We start from the raw sequence: 19,151 nt of genomic DNA on the forward strand, positions 1-19,151 counted from the left end.
ACTGGCATGCCATTGGCTCCTGGAAAATTTTGCATGTTGGAGTTTGCGAAGCCACCAAGTTCACTCACAGGCTCAATAACAGTGCTCACACACACCCTGCTAAAAACACACCCCGACAAGCAACCATTGACATTTGAGGGGCTAAATGCTCAAGCCAGAAGAAACGCCACACATCACAAAAAATATTAAAATTGTTGTCACTGAAATAATCAACTTTAAAGTGTCTATTTTGACAAAAATATGTCCACTATGGGGCACATTTAGAGCTCATTTGCATAAGACTTGTCAGGGGCCTGGTGGTTAGAGCAAATTGCCATGAAGCTAAAGGTTGCGAGTTTGAGACTGGCCTATGGCTTTCAAAAAATAACGCATGAAATTGATGAGAGAGTAGCTGTTTTTGTCTCTCACGAATTCAAGAATGAATGGAAAAATGGGTTTAAAGAGGAGGAACGTTTTCCATGCAGAGAAAAAGTGGGATAAAGGGCTGTTGCTGGAGTACCACCAAGACTGTGTCTGGGTGTGTACCATCGCGTCAGCCCTCACCTCTTTTTTTTCCTTTCTGGGACATGAAACTAAACCGGAAAATACAAAGACAGATCCATTTGACCATTTTGTCACTGAAAAACAAATGGAGGCTGCTGTACTAGATCATTATTTTACCCAGCGTATATGTTTGCAACCAGTAGTTAACATTGTTCCTTGTATTTGAATTAGCATTTGATGCCTAGCAGGACTCGATATTGACGGAAAGAAATGGCAATTTCAAAATACATCACAATATATACTGAAATATTGTATGGATTCTTTTCTTTATATCCTGTTCGACTGGGCCAAATGTTCGGATTGTTTCCAAATATGCAAATATGTGGCAAGCCATACCCCAAAATAGTGTCATCCTCAAGCACTTGTTTCAATGTATTTTTATGCATACAGTGTACGTATCCTCTGGGCTTTCAAAAATGTATTTATTTATTTATTATTTAAGCCACTGCAGTGACAGATATGTCAGTTTTTTATTGCAAATATTGAACTTCTCCGGCTCTTGAGCGAAGAACTGTCTCCCTCCTGGGGCATAGTATGTAAATTAATAAAATACATAGCTTTTCTAGATGAATCATAATCTTGATCAGTGGAATTTCAACGGCCCCACCTTTGAATTATTTTTATCGCACAAAGAAACCTTTGTGTCAAGGTCATGCATTGCTACTTCATCATTAAGAATCATCTGAAATATTCACCAGATGTCTATATAAATCCTGCACGCGCTGCTCATGCCTATTATTCCATCTCAAACAAAGAGTTCCGCGATGCATCTTCGCGGAAAATGTAAGCCACACAAAGATCTTGACCTGCAAAGATCTTGACCTTCAAATCACTCGTGGGCTTTGGGAGCACTGTCAGTCGCCGCTATCTCTTCCTTTTCTCTTTGCTCAGCGGCCGACGGAGTGAGGCGGCCGTCCCATCGGACTCGGCCTAGCCGTCGCAGCTGTCTGTCATCAGTCCATGAAGCCACGCGCTAATAGACTTCCTTCTCTCTGTTCCTGTCAAACAAATGGCCTGGCCATGGTTCCCCCAGAGAGAGGGGGCCATGTCATAATCGATGCTGAAACCCACGTATCTCACTCCCTCCCATCTCCTTCCCTCTCACTGGTGAACCAACACACGCGCTAAAACCCATTACACAGTGTCAGAAAAAAAACAAAAAAGGCCTTCAATCCCTTGAGATGAATGGAGACTAATTGTACACTGACAAATACCAACATATACTAATTAACTTTTGCCTGCTTTTCCCAAGTCACTCATCACCACGTAGCTGCACTTTGGGCTTTCCGTCCATCTTCTGGCCCGTCCTCTTATGAAATCAACTGTTCCTCTCTGCACAAGTCTGCAGTCTAAATAAGCAAAATCTAATCCAATTACATGCCTGGTGAAGCACGTGTGTCTCCCTGGCGATAAGCTCCAACAGGTTCCCCAAAGACCACAACAGCTAAACAACAACTCTGATTGGAATGGCAGGCCTTCAAACAATATTTTCTCCCATTGGAGCAGAGCTAAACAAACCTTTCTCCCATTGGGCCTCCAGTAATGGCCAGAACGGAGAACAATTTCTGAAGTTTGAGAGAAGGAACGTTTACCATCGTAATGCAGAGACTTGAATCTACGGAGCCCTGGAAGTGTCATGCGTGTGTTTGTTTTTTTTGGGATGTGACATGCATGACTTTATTTTTTTTTAAGCCTGAGAAAACAGTTATCTAGAGATATTTTTTATCTCGTGATAATAGGTATCTCAAGATAATTTTTATCTCAAGAAACGATTACTTCCTGTAACCATTATGTCTCCAATGGCTTCGTAACTATTCGTCTACGTTGTCATTCGCTGTGTGCAAGTCAGAATATTGCAGACGGCAAAGTCTGCGCGCTTTTAACACTCTGATCAAGCAGCTTCCACTCAAAATAATACCACATGTGGCGTGCACGACTTTATTTTTTTTCTCCCGAGATAATTTGTATCTCGAGATAATTTGTATCTCAGGATAAAAAACATAAAGTCATGCATGTCGCTTCCAGGGACTTGTAATACGTATAGCTTAGCTACACATGATAATATTTTGAGTAGAAGCCACTTGATCAGAGTGTTAAAAACGCACTCACTTGCAGACAGTGACTGACAAACAGTTATGAAGCCATGGGAGACATCGTGGTTCCAGGAGGACGTATACAAAATGCTTTGCCAGAGAGGCAGTTACGCATGCGCTGACATTTGTGATTGTATCTTCATATAAAATGATCTTGAGATAACTGTTATCTCGAGATCCGCATTATCATGGGATAACTGATATCTCGAGATCCGCATTATCACGAGATAACAGTTATCTCGAGATAAAAATAACTGTTATCTCGTGCAAAAAAAAAAAAAAGAAAAGTCATGCATGTCACATCCAAAAAAAAATAAACACATGCATGTCACTTCCAGGACTCTGTATGAATCCACTGGGATTGTAGAAATAAATACATCGGCAAATGTTAATTGAAAAAAAATGGACATCGCTTGTGCATTTGAAATTCTTTTTCGCATGTTCGCATGTGTAAATCCATGTCGTAGACGGTAGGTATGTAATGGTTGTAAAAATTGATTACAAATAAAATACCGTAAATTCCAGACTATAAGCCGCTACTTTTTTTTCTCGCAGTCTGAACCCTGCCAATAATAATATATGGATTTTTACAGGCTAAAGAGCGTCAGGCTGCCAAAATATTGGGCCTTGTCACACCAAACCAATGAAATCACAGATGTTTTATTTACCTTAGAGGACTCAAAAAGCAATGTTTTCACACACATGTCCAGATTTCCGCCAACAGAGCTGATCTCCCAGTGGAACGGAGACGGAAAGCAGCAGCGTAGACTGGCACTGGTCTCAGGATGTTGGTCACACAAGCAAATACGGTGCATTTTGAGACACTTTAATGTAAATAAAAGATGTGAGCAGTTCATGATTCAAGTTCACAAAATTGCAGAGTTTGCTTCATGAGTCAGTCTCGATGCTGGACTTCTTTTGATATTAGTTTACTTTTTTTTTTACTTAAAAAATCAGTGCTGATGGTAAAGAAGAGTAAACTACACCAAGAAAGCATGAAACTAAACAGGAAAATACAAAGACAGAGCCATTTGACCATTTTGCCACTGAAAACAAAATGGAGGCTGCTGAACTATTTGACCCTGCGTATATGTTCACAGCCAGTTCTTAACATTGTTCCATGTATTTGAATTCGCATTTGAAGCCTTGCAGGACTTGATATTGACGGAAAGAAATGGCAATTTGTTGGGCAAAAATACATCACAGCATATACTGAAATATTGTATGGATTCTTTTCTTTATATCCTGTTCGACTGGGCCAAATGTTCGGATTGTTTCCAAATATGCAAATATGTGGCAAGCCATACCCCAAAATAGTGTCATCCTCAAGCACTTGTTTCAATGTGTTTTTATGCATACAGTGTACGTATCCTGTGGGCTTTCAAAAAATTTATTTATTTATTTATTATTTAAGCCACCGCACTGAGAGATTTGTCCTAATATCGGTTTCTTATTGCATACATTAAACCGACTTCTCCGGCTCTTGAGCGAAGAACTGTTTTGTAAGGACCGCTGTTGGAGGTTTACCACAGTATTACTTGAGCAAGTCTGGCACACAAACAATATAATACAATACTAGCTATCTTGTCGCTCCCATTAGACTCAAGTTTCAGCAAAATGGAATATGTAAGTGAGTCATTGCATTGATTGTCAGATTTTAATGAAAAGAATATCCAAAAATGTTCAATTGAAACTGAAAGTACATGATGGTATTTGTGTTGCAGAATAGTTTTGAATGTGTAATCATGTTTAGATTAGGGAGGGGACTACAGAAAATAAATAAATAAAATAAAATAAAATAAAATGGAAACCATTTAATAGGAGGTATTATCATTAAATGAGATGAATCACATTTAATAATTTGACAACAACACACATAAATACACCTAAGCTTAAAAGATGGAGCGAAATCTTAAAGTGAACCAAACAAAATTATTTTATTTTATTTTATTTTATTTTAATGCACCTTTGTTGACTGGATCTGTCGGCTCTGTCACGTTCTGCACTCTTTGCTCTTGTGCTGTCTGTTCCGTGTGCTTTTGTTTTGTTAACCCCCTGTAGTTTCCTTTTCCTGTGTCCCATCCAGCTTAATGGCAGCGCAGCTGGAGCTCATCCCGTGTTCAACTCCTCTGTGGATATCACCTGGCGAGCTCCAGACTGCTGGCTGCTAGATGGTCACTTCGTGTCGCTAGGTAAATCTCCCAAGACTTAATCTTCCTTGTTGTTGCTCCTGAGCTTTCTAGATATTTGTGCGCGCTTCAATTTCTTTTCAGATGCTTTCTTAGTTCCACTTTCTCCTCCTTGCTCTGCTTCTGTTTTCATCTCAATTCTTTAGCCAGACCGCGTGTGAGTGTTCTTAAACTCACTTTTCATTTATCGATTGTTGCACTTCTTTCCTTCGTGTGAGTTTGAGTGTTTCTCCACCATGTAGCGCTTTTAGTTGATCTGGACCTTGTGAGTTTATATCCGAGCGCGTTTGTGTTATCCCGGTTTTCAGAATCGAATTTACCACTTGTTGCAGATTTTTTCCCAGTCCCTCTATTTCCTAATTTGTGTTCTGACTCCGGCGCCTTCAGTTCCTGTCTTCGTCGTTTGTAATTGTTGTGGTTTTTGTATTAAATGTATTAATTTATATCGTTGTCCGTGCCTTCTGTCAGCCCGCGATCATCTGCATCTGGGTCACTTCTTAGGCAAATTTAAATGTTTCATGACGACAACTCTGGAGCCAAATTGAATGAGCATCTGTCTCTGCTTGTGAATCATATTTATATTAGAAATTCTAACCACGTGACAAAAAAGGTTCTCCAGATTTGACTATTTGGGAACCTTTACTCTTTGGGGACCCGGAACTTGTACAGCACGTGTGCCGAGCACTTCAGGAGACTCTGTGCAAACTCACTGGGGGTTGTGTGGAAAAGCTTTCTTCCTTAATTTAATTGGCAATTATATTAGAGCCCTGGCTCCTCCGAGTACAACGCAGCAACCAAGTCAAAATAATCACCGGCTCAAACGTAATGTGTAAATACTCCCACAGGGACAGAACACACTCACACAGACACAGCCGTAACGCGCAAACACAATCGTGCACACAAACCCAAGCCCAACAACAGAAGGAGGGGGCGGAAAGGGAAATAGCTCGGCGAATTAATCCATGAGTTGAAAGGGCCGGAATCAACACAAGCTTGTAAACGAGATTCAAACAAAGTTGGTGCTGCGGTTCAAAAGCCTTGTGACCTTCATGTCAGAGTAAGAACGAAGAAAATGTAAATATGAATGGATCAGGAGCAGTTTCCTGTGGATAACCCAAAAGGGATGCATGCGTCGTCCACTTCAACTGTGGTGACAGTGTTAGGTTTTGAGTTTGTACTTTTACTTTGTTACTTCCTGTTGTCCCGGTCCCGTGTTTCCTGCTGTGCATCCTATTCTCTCCAGCTTAATGGCAACGCAGCTGGGGCCCATTCCACTGATCACACCAGCAAGTCCTCTCTCGATGCTCCGTTCTCTTGCGACCCTGTTTATATCTGTTTCTCCGTGTTCTCCTCCTAGTTCTCCCGCCTGTCAACTCTCTCTCTCTCTTCTCGCTCATTTATTAGATTGACTTGTGTGTGTTAGGTGACTCGCCTCTTTAGTTCTACCATGTGGTATTTATTTCCTCGGGTTTGTGCGTGTGTTTAACCACTACCGAGCGTTTTCAGTTTATCATAGCCACGTGAGTATTGTTTGTTGTATTGTCAGTTGTCCCCGTTTCAAGCTTTTCTGTTTCAGGTTTGTTCCCTGCTTTTGTGTTTGTCCTCCTTGCTCCCTTTCTGTTGTCGACGATTTCTGTTTACATTATTGTCTGTGTATTATTTGTTCTTTGTATTAAAACTCATGTTAACCGTAAACCTCATCGTCCGAGTCTCCTGCAAATTTACAACAACTCTGCACTTGGGTCAGTCTCCTTCAGCAAACAAGACAGACGTGACGGCGTCTGTCTTGTTTTGTATACACCGTCTATGTTTTGCTGTATATAGACTGTGTATACAGACATAATTTCAAAAGAATATTGGATGCACATATAACAGCTCAACACTTTCTGGCACTTTGGCGCTTCAAAAGCCTACAAAAGAATAGGAAACCTATGTGATCACAAAACTTTATGAACATGGGCACAAAAAAAAATGTGTCGCAAGTAAAATCCGCATGCAACTTGAATTCATCAGTAGGTACATTGTTGGACATTGAAAAGGGAAGAAAAAGTTACGACTCTCACTGACAATTGGCCACAAAAGAAGGTTAGATATATGATGACTTGAGGGTGGTATTAAAAGGTGAGGAAAATTAAAGAGCATGGATTCCAAACGGATGCATTTGAGGATGAGAAATGACATCAGCCTTTTGTCATTGTCGTGTCTCCCCCGCCCGACATGGTTCTCAAAGCAGAGAATTGAAAGAAGGTGAGGAGGAGAGGTCACTAGCTTTCATGCCAATTTGGCTTTATTAGCTGGGGAAAGGAGGCAAAAGAACAAGGCGGAGGAAGGAGAAATAGAGGGATTCTCAGAATTAAAAGGAAGCTATTGATGTCTCCTGCTCTGAGGCTGTCTTTTAGCCCCGGTTCTAATTCAGCATTTTGCTCACGCCACAGAAAATAAATTAGAGGGGCAAGGAAAGGCTAGAATCTAAGAGATTGAACTGGACCACGATGGTTTGAAACAAGTAAAGTCAATAGCCTGGGCGACGCAAGAGGAAGATGGCACAATAAAAAGGCAACTTAAAATGCAGTGTGAGCGAAACTACTAAGTTCTTTTGTTGCTGATTTCAAGGGTTACAAGGGATAGGGAATAATGTGCCTGGTGGATTCTTAAGCATTAGTACCATGAAATGAGCTTTTCACTACCACCGAACAGTGGTGTCATATTGTTAATTCCACTCTTCAATCTCCATAATCTGACTCCCCAAATAAACATACACACAGAAAAGTGACGTTTAAAAAAAAACAAAAAAACAAAAAAAACGTAGCATTCAAGACTGCCTATTCCGCTTTCCCCACTACACAAGATTTATGAGTTCTCGCTCTTCAGGCCTCAGCTTCATTTCCGTGAAATTTCATTCTGTCCACAAAGTCCTTTCATCTCAACACCAGGACATCTAGAGACGACAACACCCACCTGCACCAACACACCCATCTCTTTCCAAGGGCTGATATACACACCCGCTTACATATTCACAAACACAGATTTACGATCTTTGCAGATACTTCGCTTGAGCTGATAGCAGTGACCACAGACGCTGTAAAGGAGAGCAAGGTAATATCATCCACTGTAAAGAGTGCGAATACTGATAAGCTATTCCCTTTTCCCTTGGTCTATCTTCTTTTTTTTTATCTGCGCTATGATTTGCCTCTGCATTTTTTTTTTCATTTCCTCTTCTTTCCCTCTTGTTTTTCCTGTCGTTTTTAACGGTCAAATATGACTGAAAATTAAATATGCAATATGGTTCACTGACGGTACACAGACAAGGTAGTGAGCAAGAACTGTTTGTGGTCTTATGTATGGTTGGTTTGTTACAAAATCCAAAGCCTTACTAAGGTATGACCTTTGACGGCTAAAGGTATTCGTGGCAGGACCTTATGCAACATGGTGGGACACTATTAAGATTGGGTCCGTATCGCTCATGGCCTATGGGGATTTAAGTACATTCTGCGTGTGCTCTTGCCTGCCTAACCTGATTTGGGTTCAAGTGGGTTCTCAAGTGGTCAGTCATACATTCCCTGTCAAATCACTTGAGATGTCAAATCCACTTCCACTCCAGAAGGAGCTCTCTTGCGCAGAAAAAAAAATGCCCTAGCAATTTCCCATCCAACGCGTGGCTCATGCAAACACACAAACTTCAGTCACGGCACATGAGTGTCAATACACTGCACCCTGAATATTTCTCTGCTACGAAAGGTCTGCGATGAAAGCAGCTTGGCTGCCAGTTGCGAATCACTGCTCTACAGCCATCAAACAGAGAGCACAAAACATTTTAAAGGCTGAATTTAACTTTCTCGGAACAAGTTCACTGGGTGACACTTGAAAGGACTCATTAGAAGCAGTTTTAATGAGATATTTCTAGTTGTGCGATTGATTTTTTCCAGCCAATTTCTTCTATTTTCCATTGGAAGTGTAGCTTAGTCCAGCAGAAGTGCAGATGCTTCAAGCAGACCTTTCGCTGATTTGTTGATCGTGTTGACCCTGAACTGCAAAGGTGTTTATTTAGTTCTGCTAATAGTTATTACTATACTTTTCAGGCTATTAGGCTCACCAGAAAAAAATGCATCATGCGAAGAAAAAAAAAAAAAGCATTATTAAATCAGACTGGACTTAAAGTACAAGTAACATCCGACTTACATCCACCTGTATTTACGACCACGGCCAACAGATGTTACAGCAGCACAGTACCCCAGCATCTCACTCTCACACAGCGATCTACCACTACAGTAGTAGCTATAACCCTCGCGTCGGCTATTTTGAATGGCATTCGACTTACGTCCAATCAGACGTAGGACCAATTGGTCGGAACCGATCCTGGTCATAAGTCAGATGTTACTTGTACAAATTTTTCAGGATTTTACTTTCCAAAATCCAGGACCAACAACTGTTGTTTCATTTTAAAGTTTAAAAAAATGAATGAACAGAATAAAGAACATCAGACTGCGTGCTACATGCTAGTGTTACCCGATATTCAAGCACCTAGAGCACAAATAGCAAACTATAGGTTTGGTATGTTAGCGTAATATATATATATATATATATATATATATGCACATATATAAACATGTTGTCGTGTTTATATATAGATATGAAGACACTAAGACGACTATACCATAAGGAAGGTAACTTGGAAGATGATAAAAAGGACTGAAAATAGTACAAAAAGCAAGGAACAAGCCCATCATTGCGGCTGTCGGAAAATTATATGAAATAAGTCACATCTGAGTATAAGTCGCAGGACCAGCAGGGAAATGTGGTATAATAAGGTTTCAAAATATCACCAACAACATCAACCAATACATTGTTAGAAAGAAAAAATACTGGGATTTCCATGTGCATGTTGTTTCCATAAATGAATTACATTGTGATTCTGACAAGTGGGTCAAACACTGATGTCAACATGGCTCCAATTGCTGTTCAAATATACTTGGGCAGACAGCCATATAAGTCATCATCGATATTGTCTACAGTCACTGTCATCATTTTCCTTTCCTTATTCAAATGTTCTCCTTAGGAACTGCATAACTATGCAGTCATACTTTGGAGGCAGCATGTTCCCTTTCACACCACCACGATGGATAAAATCTGGTGACTTACTCCAACACTAAGATACCAGTAAGCAAGACTTTGAAGGATGAAGATAGGAGAAACTACAAAGAACATGGATGGGGAGGCGGAGGGGGTAGAAGAAATGTGAAAATGTCGAAGCTTATAAGTGCAAAAGTGTCAACTGATCCACTAGCTGTGAATTGAATAAATGTATTATAGTCGGAGAGGATTACATTTCAATGCCCTGGCATGGAAAATTCACTGTGGCTGCCTGTGTGATATCTTTTTTCCCCCCAAAATGAAAAACCAGAAGCTTACAGCGATAAGATCGGGTCAAATTATTAGTCCTTCATTTTTTTCCCCCCACTGCTTTTTCATTTCCCTGCAATGCTCGCTCTTTTCTTCAGTGTGAGAAATAAAGGCAATGCTCATAATCTCCCATGGCAGCTTTCATGTGCTCCTTTTTTCACCCTTCATTATGTTTCAATCCTCCATATCCGGTTGCTTTTTTTTTTTTCCTACAATCCTTTTCATCTCGATTTCTTTCTTTGACCCTGACTGGGTGAGCGCTGTCAGCAGAAAATTCTCAGCAAGAAGCTACTGTCAAGTTCACGCCTTCCTTTGCTCTCATTCTGATCTGTGTGTTTTCAACAAATATACTGAGCATTTTGCAAAGATTTTGAGGGAAAATATTTTGTGGTGGCATGTGTGGTACATGGCAATGTCACAAATGACTGTTTTTGTCGTGATTTGGCTGAAGTACTATCCAGAAAATCATAATGCAGCACAAGTGGGTCGTGTACTTCAGTATAATGCCTTGGCAACGTCGCTCAAGCGGGATGGGTTTACGAGAAGTGAAAGCAATGCATCTGATCTCAGATGAAACAGCATATTGGCTTTAGTATAAGTAATGAAGTAATGGACTTCAGGACATTATATTTTGTTACTTGTAAAGGATTCAAAGATGTAGTCAATAAATATTTAAATGCTTTTAGTTTTGGTCCCTGGTGATGTGCTGATGAAGGTACTCACAATGGATGAAATTGAAATATTTGGCTCAGAATAAACACCACACACACACTGAGCCCTGAAAGTGAGGTAGTGGACCCTCCCTTAAAACCAAAGAGGAGGACACTTCGCAACACAGACAAACTAAGGTATTTAGTTCCTTTTTGTCCATGGCAACGATAGTATTAGTCATGGGTAGATGAGGTTTCATGACACAGTATTGAAGGTTCGCTGAGGTTTCATGAAACAGTGTCCTGATTTTCAGAGCCACCAGATGGTACTATCTGCTGTAAAGTACTTTGACGAATTCAATGAAGCCTTGCATCATTTCCAAACATAGAGCGCCATCTTGTGCTCTCTGAAAGTTAGGACAACCCTGCAACACTGTTTCATGATGCCTTGTCTACTCATCACTCGATAGTATCATGATACATTGTGCATATGTTTCGTATTTAGAGCAGTTTAGTGCAGTATCAGTGCTGATGAATAACAATAGAACCTCTCCAGTGAAGTGCGCAGTGACACAAATGCCAGTAAAGGTAGAAAAATAACAAAAATATTACCAATAGCTGGAAGTCAAAACTGGCGAACATTGAAGAGTGAGTCCATCATAGATATACATTTGCCACTGGCAGTGAAGTGCATGATCAGTTGTGGTGCCATATATACCAAGTGACATACTGACTTGACCACCATCTTTCTTTTAACATGACGCACCACCTACTGTGTCAGGAAATGTGCGGCCATCAGCAGAGAGCTGACTTTAGTGTCATAGTTAGTCACAAAATTCCTTGATATTTGAGGTGATAATGTGTTGTTTTGTTCACAAGATGCCACCAAGGTCACCATCGTCACTCGAGATAAAACTAGAACAAATATGTCTCATTAACCACAACATTTACGTCCATTTTTCAACTTGCTGTAGTCATTGGTTATAACATGCATGTAGTGTAATTACCCTTTTCACATCGGGTGGTCAGCGTGACATATTAAGCTCTGATTTTATTTGTGTTTATTATTGCACTGCCAGGGAAGCTGGAATCAGAACTTGGATGTACCTGAGCAGACACAACATGCTGGACTGCACTTCTGCTCTGGCGGCCAGCAACAATTCCAAACGTCCTTTGCGTAATGCTCCACCTCTGACTCGCTGCCCAGGAGATATTTTGGGGCTTGAAATTGGAAAGAGTGAATATGCTACATCAAAACCCTCCACTTGTTATGAGGTGTAACGTTTTAAATTGCCTGCACGTCGGAAACCTGTTTCGTACAGGCGGTTGTTCAAATGTGTAGCAGGGACGCACATGAAAATACACATCTAGTGAACTAATGCCTGCCCCTGGCTGTGGGATTAATGGAGATCTTAATGCCTCATAATGTTCAGAGGTATGCAAATATATACACGCACACACATGCACTGACCTCCTCCTGGAAAACCTTCTTTAGTCAATTCTAATTTCCGTGGTGTCCCCTGAGGATTCCAAATGACATAGATACACATTGAATCATACTATAAGCAAAGGGGCGGAGATGTATATATTTCTTCCTATGGAGGAGGCTGGTTAAGTGGGAAAAAGGTTTGCTTTGACAGGTCATCAAATGGCTATTTAAAACATTAGCACAGCATGCAGAGGAACTCCATTGAAAGCAAGAAATAAAACAGTGCGGAATTTAAATTGAATCGTGTGCAGTGAATAAGATTTGTGTGTAATTGAATTGGACACATGGTGGCATGGTTTTGAGACAAAATATCAAATTGAAAATAACAATAAAATATAATAATAATTAATTATGTCATGGGGAAATATAAAAAAATAAAAAATAAAAAGTTGCAGCAGTAATTTAAGTCTGACATAAAAGCTGGGGAATTGCAATCCACTTTGATCATAGTTGAGACTCCTGAGCAATATTAAAAGTGGGTTATTGAAATTGTCAACCACAAAATAAGGACTTTTTCAATCCATTCATTTATTTACATATATATATATATATATATATATATATATATATATATATATATATATATATATATATATATATATATATATATATATATATTATTGTTGCCCGTGATATCACTTGTATCAATACAGCGTATGGGAAATGTGTATATTCAGTTGCTACTAGTATCAGCTGTTGCACAAAAACAAAAACAAAAAAAACAAGAAAAGAAAAAGATGTATAAAACCCTCATGGAGTAAAGGTTGCAAGGGCACCCGTTGAGGTAAAGAGCCCCAAACTTCACTCTTCCCAGAAGTCTATTTTGACACTATTGCTTGCCAGGTCAATTGAAAGATAGAACGTGTGCCATAACTGGGGCTTTCTGCCATCTTCCTATTGTCCAGCAAACCTCACTAAAGGGGGCATCCGAGAGGCAAGATGCCCTCGCCACCTCAACTAAACTTCAACTTGGAGGAGTAGCTGTTACCTCAAGTAAACTTCAACTTGGAGGAGTAGCTGTTTTTTCTTGATACACTGTGCATTCACACTGAACAACATTTCTAAGCTTCAGAAACATGTGAAGTCAGCCAACAAACTATCAGACTTCAGGACGGACTTGAGAATGTGCCACATATGGTGCGACATTATTGTTCCAAGCAACATCTTTTAGACAACACATGTTGCATCTAAGCGTGTAAACGTGTTCTTCTTCTTTTTCTTCCTCAACAAGACAAATAAGTGAAATGGAGGAGAAGCTGATCGTAGCAGCCTCTGAAATCTACGACTCACTGAGCTGATGAATCTAATGGGCCCAGAGACGGCACCGTCCCAGTCCAGTTTTGCTTTCGATAGACTTCCACTGTGCTGCATATCTGCCTCTCTGATCTCCACTAACTTTTGACCTGCCCCCCAGCACATTGACCCACTTTTTTAAACTCCAGCAACAACAGCGGTGGGAGAAGAGAAAAACAAGTGCCGCAGTTTGGTGTGAATGTGCAGTTAAGGAGACTCCAGCCACCATGGGTAGAACACATGGGTATCTTCTTCGGTTGGTCCCCTGCCAAGGATGTGACCAAATGACTGCAGGATAAAGTGGGAAAGCAAGAGTCTTCACTTCAGGTTCAGGTTCATCCTCACCACAACAGACCAGATGACTGAAAGTCTTTCGTGCTGAAGGTGCATCTTCATATGACTGAGAGGATTCTGAAAAAACCTCAACGGCCCGGTTATCTCCCGCTAAAGAGGGGAGTTGACTGGATAAAACAAAGAAACCTTGGTTTCAACTCCAGATTTCATAGATTTGTTTGACTTACGATTAAAGCTAATTCATAAGGAGTGACATATTTGGCTTCACCAGCCATGACTATCTTCTGTTAAACCCCTGATCCCCAGTGCTAAATCGGCTTTTTGTGAGGTGAATAAAACTCAGACGTGTCCCATTATGAGTCATAGTGTCATGATGACTCCCTGAACCTCTGTTCGCTCTGTAATTTTAATCATGATGGGGCACACATGACGCAGTGGCCTCGGATAACGCCAGCAACAGCACCACTGGAAAAACCTGACTCCACAAAATAATCACATTTTTCTCTTTTTTTTGGTCAAATGGAACTTGGACTCAGACGTCATGTTCGCCATCAGAAGAAAAACCATGCTGATGTTCATTATTCAGGCAGCAGATGGGGTAACATAAATATTCATCGATTTCATGTGGCAAGACCCACGTCTCATGTTCACAAAGCTTGTAATTCCCGTGGACAACCTAAACTGATAAATATTCAGCTGACGCCTCCACATAACTATATGCATTATTTGAGGATGAGGGTGAAGCATCCGGGTGTTAAATTGCAGTTAGTTGAAGTGTCATTGATAAGCATGGGACTGCCAATGTTTATAACACTGTAACAAGAATAACTTATAAGATATCATCAATAAATATATATTATAAATAAATATTCTAATACTAAATATGTTTTCTTTCTGTCATTTTAATCGTTAAATATGATATATTTTGGGATGACCCCTGTCTCTCGTGTATCAAATGATCTTTAGGTGTAGCTGACTGTTCACTGGTGATGTGTCGATGAGGCATCATGAAACAGCATTGCAATGTCTTAATATTCTGGGGCGTCAAGATGGCGCTCTTGGTTTAATTTATTTAGTCCAAACCTTTTACAGCAGCCACTGAAAATCTGGACACTGTTTCATGAAACCTCATCCACTCTCCAAGACTGTGCCATGAAACCTCATCTACCCAGCAGTACTGTTCACATATTTGCCTTAGTTATCGCATCCTTCTCAACATGAATATCCTATATAGTATGATGTAATGTGACTCTGCGGGGTGTCTAAGTGGGCAGATGTGTATATTGAGCCAAGCGAAAAATGGATTTATACGTAATCATGAAACATGCCTGGTTGAAAGGAGGAATAAAGCTCCAAGTGAGGAATAGCTCTGGATCTACATCCGCTTCTGACCCACACGAGTTGAGAGCTACATACATTTGTACACTGCCAGAAAAACAAGATTAGACTGGTGATGTCAGAAAGAAATAGCTACCAACTTCAAGGGAATTAAATGGCTCAATATTCAGCCATCTTGCTGCTGTGTTATTGATTTTCCTTATTTATTTTTTTATTTTTTTTTTTTTATGTGTTAAAATGTAATTAACGCAACGATTGATGTTTTCTTCTTTGTTCAATAACACATTTAATGTGTGAAAGAAATGATAATGTGCAGATTTCACAGAACACAACATACTTGAAAACCCAAACGCTGACTGATACCACCTGCTGTGTCTTCATACATATTTCACAACTCTGATCCATTAGTGTATAAATGAATGGTTCTGAGTTAGATCGAATGGTGAATCAATAGGTGGTTGTTTTTTTCATAGTTTAATGGCCCAGGTTTTGGGATGCAGATCAATAAAGCATCTGCGAGCAATCGCCTTCAGATCACTGGAACTGGAACCAATTGATAGTGAATGTGACACATTAAAAATTAGTGAATAAATGTGTTATTATTCGGGGGGAAATTGTGGTGCGCATACTGTATCATAATTCAAACAGGCCGATTCTAATGAAAGCCAGAGACACTTTGAAGAGCAAAATGAATGCAATAATTGCATCGTAAGAGAGTCAAAATATTGTAATTTAATTTCGGGAAAGCGTGAAAAGAGGACATGGTTTACACCTCATTTTTGCACCTGTCGAATTGGGATGACATGGAACTTAAGAGAGGCATTTCATATTTCAAATGGGAAAAAATGAGGTTAAATAATATTAAATATATGTTTTTTAAATTAAATAAATAAATGATAAATACATGGGTGGAAAAAGGAGAAACAAATGGTTGCAACTCAATAGTTGCTCTTCAGAAATAACACATTTGATATGTAATACTAGTTATATATTTTTTTTTTAATATACTCTGTATGTAACCCTTTTTCGAATTTTGTTTGTTTTTCCTCATTGAAATGATAAATGTCTCGACCAGTAATTATGAAGTGTTTTATTGGGTTTTTTGCACCCTTTAACAATGCTACAATGTAAAGGAAAAATGTGAAAAGAACCAGTGTCTGTAATGATCAAAGCTCTATTGAAAATAAAAGTACTATACAAAGACACTGCAGTGGAGTTATACAGACACACATCTTAACTCGCTCATTAGTTCAAAAGGCTTGAGCAGCAACAGCTGCATGTTCTTTATAGTCTGATCTTAGCATCTTGACATCCCTCCCAGTATAGGAAAATCGAGAGAATACAAAAATAGACTGTGGCACAGTGAAGTGCTGTGTGCATTGTTGTCCACCCACTGCTCACAGCATGATCACAACATAAAGGCTTTTAAAACAACGAGTGAAGCAACTCAAGTTTTATGTAATGGCATCCCGCTGCAAGGGAAACAAAGCAGGGGTGATGGAATTAGGGCAGTCGTGGTTTGAGAACCATAAAGAGCCACTTCACACTCAGCTATCTTCAGTTGCACCCAGCTGAGCTGCCGTCGGTCAGCATCAAAATTCCCCGCGCTAGTGTACTACTACTTGTCTTACGAAGAATTCAGTGTTTGTTGTGTGACTGAGGAATAAAAAGAGTGAAATGGTGGTCCAGATACAATAAAGATTGACATGTGAAACAGAAAAAAAGAAATCTTACTAAATATTGATATTCAGAAATTGTGCTATTAGGTAGAGATCGAATGGTGAAGCTTCATGAAGCCTCATTGACATAACTCAGCAGGTGGCGCTCTCTGTTTAGTGATGCTATGAGGTGTCTTTTACATCAACCCATCCTCACTCCCACAGCATAATATATTAGCACTGAGAAAGTGGACTTTTACGTCCTATACTGACACCAAAGGCAGCCTTTAGCATAGCACAGTTGTTATTTCAATGGACAAAAACAATGTTTTCCTTCCCATGTAGGGTTCCAGGTGGAGGGGTCATGTGGAGCATTGCATGTGGGGGAGATGTTTGTTGTCAGAATGGGATGCAAAAGTTTTCCAACGTCAATATATTACGCCATGGGACTGAGGATGTGTGGACAACCTTAACAATGAGGTGACAGCTGAAACAGATGAAATAAACATGGTGTTTGTCCTTCGATAGCTCAGCTGGCAGAGCGGAGGACTGTAGAGGGAGCAAGACATCCTTAGGTCGCTGGTTCAAATCCTGCTCGAAGGATTAGTTTTGACGAAGTTATCAAAAGATTGACCACTTCACATGCCAGTGTCAAGTAGCCACGTCTCTCCGACTTGACATGAACCTGTGGCCTTTAAACACTGAAATCTCTACTGCTGTCATTGGATTCATAACAGACAGATGTGTACAAGTCGTGCAGAATCACCTGGATCCATGACAGTGCATCAAGACCATTTGTGGTCCAAATGATGACAGTCCTGTGATTTTTCTGGCCCATTGAAGACTGGTTTGGACACCGCTGGCTTAAGTGAGGAAAGCGGTTGGGATGAGAACCAGCATAGAAGATAGCATTTAAACCCTGAAATCTATGCTTCCTGGAGTTTTTGAGCTATTCTGTTAAAAGTTCTAGTCCACCTCAAAATGGCACGACCAGGCCTGAGATGGTAAGCGAGTAGAGCAGAGAACTGTGAAGGGTGCCAGATAGCCTTAGGTCACTGTTTCAATTCTGGCTCGAAGGAGTAGTTTTGATGAAGGTGTCACTCGATTTGTCATGCAGGCACATATGATCGGCACATCTAGCAGAGTGGCGCAGCGGTAGCCTGCTGGGCCCATAAGCCAGAGATCGATGGATTGAAACCATCCTCTGCTAAGGAGTTCACTTGTTGCCATGGACATTTTTTTTAAATCAAATGCACCTTAACAATGAGGTGACAGCTGAAACAGATGAAATAAACTTGGTGTTAGTCCTTCGATAGCTCAGCTGGTAGAGCGGAGGACTGTAGAGGCAGCTAGATATCCTTAGGTCGCTGGTTCAAATCCTGCTCGAAGGACTAATTTTGCCATGGGACTGAGGATCTGTTGCTGAAATAGTCGAGTTTAGAGTGGATAGCCACCTCGTGTGTTCAGAAAATTTCACATCAGCCCATCACACGCCATATTTAGTAAGCACAGAGAGGTGTCTTTAAAATCCTCACCATGTTACACAGTAAAAAATCCATGCACTGATGCTCTGAAAACATTTACCTGCATTTGCTGTTACACAACTGACCTTAAAGAATGAATTTCCATGACAGAACAGGAACATTGTTAATGAGTTTTGCTTTGCAAATTGATCACACTTGTAAACCACATTTCATGGACATCGGATGGTGTCCAATAGGAAGCTGCTGGCTATGTACCGGCTTGCTGCTGCAGAATGAAATGAAATTCACTGAATTGAATTGCTAAGTAAAGCGCAATCTTAGCTGAAAACGATGAGAGATAACACATCAAACTGACTCTCCAGGTTCCAGTGGTGCTCAGTGGAATCTATTAGAATTCTTCTTACCATCCAAAGCACTAGTTTTGAGATCTTTTGTGTGTGACACAATTAGAGGAAGCAGAGACAGACATGGCTCAGCGGAAGATGCTGTGGTTTTCATGGGAGTGGTGAGGAAGGACACGGTTTGATGCAAGTATAGCAGAGCTCAGCTCTGGAGGTTTCGAGGCTGCTTTCCATCTGGGATGTTGACAATAACTGGTTGGTACAGTCCGCAGGTGTTTGGGGTTAATATCAAAAACAAAAATAATATAAATTAAATATTAAAAAAAGAAAAAAAGAGTTACAGAGACAGAGATGTGAAGCTGTTAGATGGTACAAAAGA

The 19,151-nt window shown here is 40.2% G+C and overlaps 1 protein-coding gene and 2 non-coding genes across 23 annotated transcripts in view; 2 read left to right on the plus strand and 1 right to left on the minus strand.

Annotated features, from left to right (window-relative positions):
* Positions 1-19,151, minus strand: part of adgrb2 (adhesion G protein-coupled receptor B2) — a 222,921-nt gene that overhangs the window by 173,173 nt on the left and 30,597 nt on the right. The window lies entirely within an intron of this gene.
* trnay-gua (transfer RNA tyrosine (anticodon GUA)) lies at positions 17,466-17,550 on the plus strand. Its single transcript is given in 2 exon segments — positions 17,466-17,502; positions 17,515-17,550. It is a non-coding gene; the product is annotated as a tRNA-Tyr (tRNA).
* Positions 18,254-18,338, plus strand: trnay-gua (transfer RNA tyrosine (anticodon GUA)). Its single transcript is given in 2 exon segments — positions 18,254-18,290; positions 18,303-18,338. It is a non-coding gene; the product is annotated as a tRNA-Tyr (tRNA).

The sequence above is a fragment of the Synchiropus splendidus genome, chromosome 4 (assembly GCF_027744825.2).
Source record: "Synchiropus splendidus isolate RoL2022-P1 chromosome 4, RoL_Sspl_1.0, whole genome shotgun sequence".
In the NCBI taxonomy this organism is placed as follows: domain Eukaryota; kingdom Metazoa; phylum Chordata; class Actinopteri; order Syngnathiformes; family Callionymidae; genus Synchiropus; species Synchiropus splendidus.